We start from the raw sequence: 11,059 nt of genomic DNA on the forward strand, positions 1-11,059 counted from the left end.
ATCCATGCTGCAATGGGGATGCTTTGGGTGGAGCCTCATGGAGTGGGGTAGGGGTGGAGCTACATCCTGCAAAAGTGACTTCATTCCTAGGGTCATTTTTTTTTCAATTCTCAAAGCAAGATTACATTACAGTGTCAACCACATGGCCCACCTGTACCCCTCTTTGCAAAAGGACACCTCTCTTTACAAATCTGCTCAAGGGGTATCACTTAGAACTTTGACGCAGGCAAAAGCCGTGGACTGTTCCACCTGTAATATGAGGGCACTAGTTACCTACCATGGGGCCTTCATGGAAAATTAAATATTTACTAGGTACTTCTTATGTAGTATGCTTATGGCAGCAAGATAGATCTTGTCCTGACAATGGCAGAGCTTATAAAATGCCAAGTGACTGAAAAACAGACAAGAAATGACTATGACCAAGAATGTGCTACAGAAGCACTCAGCAGCATAATCACATAACCTGTCAAAGGACGATCTCCTGGAGGAAGCGATGCTCCCTCTGCTCCTCAAATGTGTTTTAGTCTCTGAGCTTCCAAAAGCCTCCTTTATATCTGTGGTTCTTAGTTAAAGTGTTGCTCCCCTTAGAGATGGCTTCTGCGGCTGCCCTGTGTAATACTGCTCTCACGCCTCCATGATACTTACCATGCACAAGGAGAGGAAGTATTACCAGAAGAAGGCTGTCTGTCAGGACGAGGAAGCTTTATAGTTGGAAGAAATGATGCAGAAAGCTCCTGTTTTTACAAAATTGACAGCAAGACCAAGAAGCGAGAAATGGGGTGTTGTTGAAATTTTTAATCCCAATCTGGGGTTTCTACCCTGCCTAAGACCATTTTGTTCCCGGATAATAGATACACACAAACTTTGTATTTACAGTAAGCCTTAAGTAGCACAAGAGCTGGGCAGACATCTATCTTCTAAACTATTAGAATCTACTTTCCTATCAACAACCCTGAGTTATTACTATGTTTCATCTAGGCTGCTCTTAACTCCACTGGCTAACCCTTAGGGCCATGTTCACTTGAACTCACCTAACCCCTGACTTGTCTTTTTTCTCCACCTTCTTCTTCTCCTCTTGGTTCTCTTCTAACCCCCAAGCCTGGGAACCTTAAACCCCACCTATATCTCTTCTGCCCCGCTACTAGCTGTCAATATCTTCATTCACCAATCAGAAATAATCTGGGGCCAAGGTCACATAGAGTCTACATGCAGACTTCAGCATTACAATAGACAGCAGGACCAAACCTCAACAATAGGACTAGAAAGCAGAATGCTCTAACGCCCAAGTTCTGAGGTCCAATGGAGAAGAGTCTTGTAAAGATGTTACCTAAGTGTCTATATTCTGTGCTGGTAGCAATGGGAACACTCCGAAGTACGTGGGAAATGAATTGGGAGATGATGTTGGAGTACTCATTAGAAGACTCTGCACTAACACAGGTACAGTGTGATGATTTGACACAAAAGAAGATGGAGAAGAGATGAGTGATTGCATCTGTAACCATGGTGACTGCATCTATTAGTCATGGTGTTTGCATCTGTACCCACGGCTTTAAGAAATGCGAAGATTTGTATATGGTTCTTGTAATCCCAGCATTGGAAAGGTTGAAACAGGAAGATCAGGAAGTCAAGGTCATCCTTGGCTACTTAGAGAGTTTGAGGCCAGCCAGCCTGGATTAGGAGGAAACAAACAAACATGAGCCAGAGCCATCTCTCTCTCTAAAGAAATTGAGCCAGAAAGGTTGTACAAACTGAAACTGGGGCAGAAAAGATGGATAGGCCATGATGGGCTGTGTAAACCAAGTGGAGAAAGAATTCAGCCCAGGAATGGGTAGATGCCCCAGCAAGAAGAAAGCTATGGTGAGTGCTGTGTAGGGGGGAAAGGGGTAGCAGAAAAGAGATGGTGAGTTCAGCCCATGAGGTGGGGCACCAAGTAGCAGTTCCAGGAGCTGGCAGAATTCCCTGGAACCTTCCAGGTTCAGTTCCCATAAGGTTTAATGTTTTTATGTATCCTAGTTGTGAGTTACCGTGTCTCATCGTCGGTCTTACTGCTCTGCATAAGGGAGTCTCTCTATTTCTGTGTATAAACTAACTTGATTTTTTTTCTTTCACTATAAAAAGTGAGTAAAAGAAAAATAAAGCTGGGTGTGGCACGGGCCTTTATTTCCAGCACTTGGGAAACAGAGTCAGGCAGATCTCTGAGTCTGAGGCTTGGTCTGCACAGTGAGGTCCAGGACAGCCAAGGCTGAACAAAGAGGCTTTGTCTCAACAATAGCAAAAACCAGCAACAGCAACAAAAGTGTAATGATTATGTTTTTATCTGTGGAAGCAAGGTCTCTTAGCTGAGAACTCACTATGTAGACCAAATTGGCCTTGAACTTGTACCAATCCTGCTTCTGCCTCTCAAGCAGATTATTTATATAAACCAGTTCTCCAATAAGTTAATAAAAAAAAAACAGCTGGTGTGGTGAATGCCTATCATCTCAGGACTTGGGATACAGAAGCATAAGGATCAGGGATTCAAGGTCATCTTCAAATGCATACATGGTAAATTTAAGGCCAGCCTGGTATATATAAGATCCTGTCTCAAAGAAAGAAAGAAAGAAAGAAAGAAAGAAAGAAAGAAAGAAAGAAAGAAAGAAAGAAAGAGAGAGAGAGAGAGAGAGAGAGAGAGAGAGAGGGAGGGAGGGAGGGAGGGAGGGAGGGAGGGAGAGAGAGAGAGAGAAGAAAAGAAAAGAAAGAAAAGAAAAGAAAAGAAAAGAAAAGAATAATATTGCCCTTGGTGGCCTCCCAGAGACACCAGGTACTTCAGACACAAGCAGCAGAATATTTGAGCTGGATCTACACTATAAGCCTTCTCCCTGGCTTCCATAGTACCAGAAGGTGCTGCCAAGCAGGAGAAGCAATAAGCAGTCCAACCCACTGTGAGGCCTGTGACCCACAACAATGACCAGCCCTGCATGATACTCCTAAAGGGACAACAGTGGCACTCATATCTTGGCAGTAATCAAAAGTTCTCTAATTGGACTTAAGAACAGCTCAACAGAAGGGAATTCAGGCCCAGTACTGGAAATCTTTACCTGAGGCTAGTAAGCCATGGATCTTAGAGGAGAGCCTACTAAAGCCCCACGAGGCCATCATGATCCCTGACAGCATTCCAAGTAGGTACAGTTGTGTCCACAGGCGTGTATGCCTTTCACCCTCATCATTTACAACTTCTTTTTGTAACTGATGAAGATCACCACAGAAGCCACAACTAGTCAAGGTACAGCAATCAGGCACATCCAAGGACAGCTGGAAGTGACTCTGAGACAATCAGGCATCTTTACAGACAGCTTTTGAGGGACCCCGAGACAAGAGAGGTCATCAGTAGCTATTGCCCCTGTCACATGTCCCCTTGTACATGTCCCTCACATGTCCCCTCGTGCATGTGCCACCGCCCCAATAAAAGTCACGTTCTCCACTATTGGTTGGTCATTCCCTCAGTCTCTGCTCCATCCCTCTTGTCTTCATTTCTTGTAGACAGGATAAATTTGGGGTGGAAAGTTTTGTGGGTGGGTTGGCGTCTTTCTCGCTCCACTGGGATTCCTGCCTGACTATAGGAGGCGGCCTCATCAGGTTCCATATCCAAAAATGTAGTGAATCATAGTAAGGTCACCCCCATTGATTCTTGGGCACCTCCCTCATCCAAGGTCTCTGTCTCATCCTGAAGATGCCCCCTACTGCCTCACCCCAGTCAGTTGCAGATTTCCATTCATTTTCATGGGCATCTATCCCTCTCTCCTCTCCTTCCCACACCTGATCCTGAAACCCCCATTCCACTCCCTCCCAGTTCCCTCCCTCCATCTGCCTCTTAAGACTATTTTATTCTTCCTTCTAACTGACATTCGAGCTTCCTCCCTTGGACCTCCCTTCTTATTTAGCTTCTTTGAGTCTGTGGAGTGTACCATGGTATCTGTTTTTTATGGCTAATGTCCACTTATATGTGAGGTCATACCATGTGTGTCCTTTAGGGACTGAGATACTTCACTCACAGAGAGGAAGCACCTAGCCCCGCAGAGACTTGAAGTGCCAGGGTCGGGGAGATACCCAGGGGGACCTTCCCCCCACTCAGAGGAGAACAGGAGGGGGAAAGGAGGAAGCATTTTCCCTTCCCCCACTCTCTTCTTTCCTCTCTCTCCCAGAGGCCACCTCTGTGCCCCCTCCCCTTTAATAAAAATCCTCCCTCATGAGACCTGTCTCATGTTGTGATTTTGTCAGACCCAACAATTAGTCCCATCATAGAGGTCAACTGATTATGGGGTGCCCAGACCCAAGCATATATCTTCCACACAACTCTTAGACCTAAGGCTTAGGGAACATCATGGAAGGATGGGGCAGAAAGACTGTAAGACTGGAAAGTCGGCTGTGAGACCGTCTCCTAGAAATCACAGCAAAGCTACACCCATGATACCTCAACAATATGGCTGCCTCAATAAGACCCAAACCATCACACTAACGGATATGCCAACAAGCAAATCGTAATCTCAAGGAGGCTCACCCCTAGACAAAGAACTGCAGAAAACCAAAACTGTTGAGAGAGGGGGAATTCATCTTCCCCAGAAATGAATGATCCCCCCAAATTGGTTATCTAATGCCAAATGGTCAGACCCGAATCATGTACACATAAGCAACACTAAACAAACTCAGCAGGTTGTATTTATATACTTACACACATGCACACGCATTACTAATAACTAAGAAAAAGAGGCCACAGATTTGAGAGGGCGTGAGACAGGGGCATAGAGGAGCTGGAGGGAGAGAGTACAGGTGAGAGTGGAGGGGGAAAGGGAAGCAAGGGAAACAATGTAATTGCATTTGAATTAAATTTTTTAAAATTTTGGAAGAAAATTAATATAACTAGAAATCAAGGCAAGACAGGTGTAACAAGAAATATATGGTGTAAATGATCATTGATGTCCACTGTGTATGAAACAAACACTTGTCAAGAGGGAAACCACTGTGCAGTATAAAAGGACGGGTTTTCCTATGCCTGCCCTTGCTTTGACTAATGACTCAGAAACACTATATGTATTCTTTTTTAATTTTTTATTTATTATTTATTTATTTTATTTTATTTATTTATTTTTTTTTGGAATTGTTCTTTTCGAGACAGGGTTTCTCTGTGTAGCCCTGGCTGTCCTGGAACTCACTCTGTAGACCAGGCTGGCCTCCAACTCAGAGATCCGCCTGCCTCTGCCTCCCAAAGTGCTGGGATTACAGGCGTGTGCCACCACCGCCTGGCTCACTATATGTATTCAAAGCTTCAATGCACTGGAGCCGGGCAGCTCCTGAGTTACTCTAACCTGACTCTGCCTGCCCGACCGACCTGCCAGCCAACGTCCCAGCCACATGGCTGTTACCTGCCATCTTAGTCTCAGTTGGCTACCTGGTCTTCACCTGAGACCTCACAACTCTCCTCTCTGGACACGGATGCCCCTTCTTTTCCTCTCCTGCCCAGGTATAGATTAGGCAGCTCTTTATTTAACCAATCAGGAGATGATGGAGAACAATGTTTTACAAAAAACCTGAGTCATATTCGAGTCTAGGCTGCGACCAGATCACTGGGCACAGAAATCAGTCTATGAATGCACAGTGCACAAAACCATCTCCCAGCAATGCAGGTCAAAGAGGGTCTTGGGGACCAGTGAGATGGCCCAGTGAGCAAAGAACTCATAACAGCAGAAGAGAAACACTCCCACAAGTATCCTTTTGCCTTTCACACCTACACTGTGGCTATGCCTTCTTCCCCCTACCCCCTCAATAAATGTAATAAAAAATTTTAAGTGGCTTAGGAAACTGAAAGAACTAAAAGCATTGGGTGGCCTTCCTGCCTCATGGATCCGTCTTTCTGCACTGTCCTCCTAGGGAACAACGCTGAGCCACAAGGAACCACCAGGGGCAGCAGAACACAAACTCAGAGGCCTGTGACAAAAGAACCAAGGGAAGAAGCTGTCTTGGCTAAGAAATGCTCCATTCTGGGAGACTGCGATTAAACAACCAGAGGGAAGTGGAATGCGGATGGGACTCTGAATGGTTCATGAAACTGGACATCAGTGGATGGAGGGGAGGGGTGGGGACGAATTTGGTTGGATGGAGCTCAGTCCAGGGTCGGCTGTAGGTTCTCTAGGACTTAAGCCCCAGCAAGAAGCACACAGGCAAAAAAGAAAGAAGGAAGGAAAGAAAGAAAGAAAGAAAGAAAGAAAGAAAGAAAGAAAGAAAGAAAGAAAGAAAGAAAGAAAGAAAGAAGGAAAGGAAAGAAGGAAGGAAAGGAAAGGAAAGAAAGAAAGAAAAGAAAAGAAAAGAAAAAAGAAAAACAAAGGAATGAAGGAACGAACGAAGGAAGGAAGGAAATTTAAATGTCATGGTTTAAATGGGCAAACAATCTGATGGTTTTCATTGATGTTTATAAATACAGACCATCCTTGTTTCCCTTATGTTCCCATCCCCCATCCCTTCACCCCACTATTGCCAGTCCTGTTTCTGACCCCAAATGATTGTTCGCATGGATTCCTTTAGCCTCTGTTTCTCCTCCTCTCCTCTCTTCCTTCATGATCCCTTTTCTATTTTCATGACCTAAACACACATACATAATTTAAATGTAGATTCTGCAGATGAGAGAAAACAGCTGTCCTCCTCAGCCTGGCTTGATTGGCTTAACATGATGAGCTATGCGGTTCCTGCCATTTCTCTGTGACTATTGTGATTTTAGTTTTGTTAATGAAAAAATTCCGTTGTGTGTTTGTACATTCCCTTTATCTGGTCATTTTATGCCAGAAGTCTATGCTGGTTCCATTTCCTGCTTATTGTCAGTAGAGCTGAGATAAATAATGATATAGAGTCTTTGTGGTATATGTCCAGGAATTACCAGTGTAGCTTGGTCAAATGCTCTCTCTGTTTTTAGTTTTTTGAGGAACCCCCATAACGACCACTACAGTGGGTGTTCAGGGCTACATATCACCAGCTCTGTATAAATGTTCCATTCTTACACACTTTCATGGTCATTTGTGTCATTTGTCTTTTAATATTTTTTGTTTTGCTTTGTTTTGTTGAGACAGGGTTTCTCTGTATAGCCTCGGCTGTCCTGGAACTCACTCTGTAGACCAGGTTGGCCTCGAACTCACAGAGATCTGCCTGCCTCTGCCTCCCACGTGCTGGGATCAAAGGTGTGCACCACCACCCCCAGGCATTCTTTTACCATCTTTTTAAAAATAATTATTTTTTAATTTTGAGCATGTGAGGATGAGGGCAGGTGCCCACAGAGGCCAGAAGCCTCTGAAGCTAAAGTTACATGTGGTTGTGAGTTGCCTGACACTGTTGCTGGGAACTGAACTCAGGTCCACTGCAAGAGTAAATATGTGCTCTTAGCTGCTGAGCTATCTCTCCAGAGCCCGTGGTGTGTGTGTGTGTTTGTGTGTGTGTGTGTGTGTTTTATATACATCTATGTGTGTAAGTATGCATGCCCAGGCATGCATGTGGAAACCAGAGGAGGAGACCAGGTGTCCCTACTCCATCACACTTTGCCCTAGTTCCTGGAGCTATTCTGGTAGACAACAGCTCCAACAAGTCCCAATTTCTGCCCCTACAGGCTCAGGTGCAACCATGTGTGGATCTTACATGGTGTTGAAGATTTGAACTCAGGTCCTTATGCTCAGCTATTCAACCTCCGAGTCTCTCTCTCTCTCTCTCTCTCTCTCTCTCTCTCTCTCTCTCTCTCCTTCCCTTCTTCCATCCCCTCTCTTTCTTTTTAACTTGTTAAGGGCTCTTTATGAGTTTCTCATCCACTCACCCCAGTCCCACTTAGAATCTCCCTGCCCCCTTGTATTTACCCTCCACCCTGGCAAACTCCCCTCCCGAAAAAAGAAAATAAAAAGACATACAAAAATAAACACAACAAAAGTATAGAAAACATATCGTGGAAGCTGTAGTGTGTCACAGTGTGTTCTATAACATACTTCTCTGACAACATATCTTCACTTGAAAATATTCATTGCAATGAGTCATTAGTTTGATTCTAGGCCTCTGGCTTCTGGTACACCATCAATAATGGATCCTTGCTGGGACTCCTTGCAGCTATCCTGTTGTTGCCCCGTGTCAGGGAGATTCTGCAACTTTGGATCAGCAGGACTGGCCCTTTCATGCATCCAACAGTTCACAGATGACTGTGGGGTGAACCTATTCAGAGCCCTGGATCTGGGCCTGGGGGAAGGAAGGGGTAGCTGAGCTGCCCAGCCTGACTGCTCTCCCTTATCTGCACCACCAGGGGGAGCTCTCTAGCTCTGCTCCAGCTAGCCACCCAGTGCTGCCTTCAGCAGGAGGCAGGGTCAGCTCTCCTGCTCTCAAACCCTCCAGGCAACTGACTCACCTGCACCCACGCCTCCATGTGCTGCCCAGTCGAGCCATGGGGCCTATTCTCCCAAGTGCTGCAGCCTGTGATGGGCCAAGTCAACTTTCCAGCTTTACACCCTCAGGGCTGGCTCGCCCACCCTTTCTCCATCAGGGCCAGCTCCACTCTGTTGCCCACGTGAGGGGCAGGGCCCAAGAGCGGCTCTTCTGACTGTGCAGGTGGTGAGGGGGTAGTGCCAGCTCTTCAGAGCACTGCAGCCAGCCCCAGAACAGCCATGTGGTCCCCAGACCAGGGCCATCCCTATGACCTCTAGTGGCAATATGAGCTACAGACATCGATCCTGACCTCTGCTACTGCGTGGCTATGGACCCAGGCTATGGCCCTTAGAGGCAGCTGCTCCTGAGACTTCACTATGGCTTCAAGGACTGGGCTGGCCACTCACAACACTCTATTGTTCTACATCCTCACGATCAGTTCCATCTCTCTTTACAATGCTCAAGCTGCTCTGCTTCTCTCTCTCTCTCCCATCTGTCACCACGCACTTGTGCACTGTAATAGCTCCTGCTGCAGGCAGACCACATGGCTGGTGGGCTTCTGGGTGACCTCCTCTGCCCACACACACTGCATGGAATGGTGGCAGGCAAGTCTCTTCCCCTCTGCTATGGGTAACATGGCAGTGGACAGGTCTCTGGATGTCTTCCTCCTCCTGTGCTGTGTTGTATGGTGGCTGGCAGGCTTCTAGATAGATAGATAGATAGATAGATAGATAGATAGATAGATAGATAGATAGATAGTGAGAATTTTAATTATTTACATCTTAGAGCTAAAGAATGGTTCCACTGCCTGGCAGCACTCTGGGAGGCAGAGGCAGGCAGATTTCTGAGTTCAAGACCAGCCTGGTCTCCAGAATGAGTTCCAGAACAACCAGGGCTACACAGAGAAACCCTGTCTCGAAAAACAAAACAAGAATTGTTCCACTAAGCATTTTAAATCTATACCAAGTAGAAATCACATAAGCCTCTCCTTTTATACCATAAATCTGAGACTTATCTTTCCTGTTTTTAAAAAGCATCTTTAAATATGTATATCTTTTTATAGTTTTTAAATACTTGAGCTGATTTTTATTTATTTTTAAAGTTTTGCCACATTTAGTTCATCTTTTCATCTTTTCATCTTTTTTTTTTTTTTTTACTGTCACTGGAGGCTTTGTCTTGAATACCTAAGACCATTTGGCGTGATAGAAGTCTTTGGATTCCTCTGGTAGTTCAGCCAGTGTTTTCAAAGCTCTGTCCAAGATCTACACCACTACAGATGCTGCTACAGGATCTTTGTTGCCATAGGTATCTGTTGCGTCATAGCATTCCCATGGAAGGTGCTTCCAGATGATAGCCCCTCCCTACAAACTCTTCAGAAATTACAGTATGGAACCATAAGGCAGGAACGAATAGGTCATCACCAGCTTCAAGAGAACGCTCACACCTCCTCACCTTAGGAAAGAGTCGGTATTTATCCAAGTCTGAGCTGTCAACACTCAGCACTTCTGATTTAGAACCTGATAAATATAAATATTGTGCATCTCAAAGATTGAACAACATAATTTGCTTCTTTCCTGTCACTCGTATTAAAACGTCGTCCATGACATCATAGTGAGTCCAGAGTTGAAATCCAGGTGAACTAATTAGAAAAACACGGGAAAAGAACTGCTCCTCTTCGGAGACTATGGGAAACTTAATATCTCCCTCTAATGATGGAATCTGCTGTCTGATATCTACAACATCTTTCTTCGGGTCTTCTCCAAGTGCTTGTAAGAAGTATTTCTCTCCTCTGGAACGACTTCTTCATGTGCTTCTTTGGCTGCTCTCTGGGCCAACATGTTGAAAGGTAAAGTTTAATGAAGTTCATCTTCACTGCGTTCCTCCCTCCAGTTCGACTCAGGCAAGCCACTGTCCGTTCGCCTGCGCAAGATCCCAAGTGGAGCCCTTCCAACACAAGAGGTCTTCTCTGTGGGCAGACATGTCTGGCCTTCTCTCTCTCTCTCTCTCTCTCTCTCTCTCTCTCTCTAACTTCACACATACACACTTTCCTTTTTGTAAGATTTACTTCATGTGTACAGGTGTTTTACCTGAATGTATGGATGTGTACCTTTGTGCCTGGCACCCTCAGAGGCCACAAGAGGATGCTGGATCCTCTGGAATTAGAGTTACAGAAGTTTGTGAGCGGCTGTGTGGGTGCTGGGTATTGAACTCAGGTCCTCTTCAATAAGCAACAAGTGCTCTAAACCCCTGAGCCATCCATTTCTCTAGGTCTCCTATTTCTAAAAATACTAATTTTTATTTTATGCGTTTGAGTGTTTCTCTGTGTGTTTATCTGTGCACTGCATGCGTGCCCACAGAGGCTACAAGAAGGCTTTGGAACCTCTGGAACTAGCTGTCGTGTGAGTGCAAGGAATCAAACTCAGATTCTCTAGAAGAGCAGCCATACAGTGCTCTTGACTGCTGAGTTAAGTCTCTAGGTCCTATACATTGGATTTAAAAAAAAAAAAACAAAACAAAACCAAAAAAAGCTCTCACGGTGGTCCTACTGGATTGTAACTCATTGGATAGGCCAGGCTGGCCATAAAGTCACAGAGATCTGTTTGTCTCTGCCTCCCAAGTGCTGGGATTGAAGGCATGTGCT

General features: G+C 45.2%; 1 pseudogene; it reads right to left on the reverse strand.

Annotated features, from left to right (window-relative positions):
• Positions 1–9,552: 9,552 nt before the first annotated feature.
• On the reverse strand, positions 9,553–10,399 carry LOC127690681 (tRNA wybutosine-synthesizing protein 5-like; annotated as a pseudogene).
• Positions 10,400–11,059: the final 660 nt, after the last annotated feature.

Source organism: Apodemus sylvaticus, chromosome 8 (genome assembly GCF_947179515.1).
Source record: "Apodemus sylvaticus chromosome 8, mApoSyl1.1, whole genome shotgun sequence".
In the NCBI taxonomy this organism is placed as follows: domain Eukaryota; kingdom Metazoa; phylum Chordata; class Mammalia; order Rodentia; family Muridae; genus Apodemus; species Apodemus sylvaticus.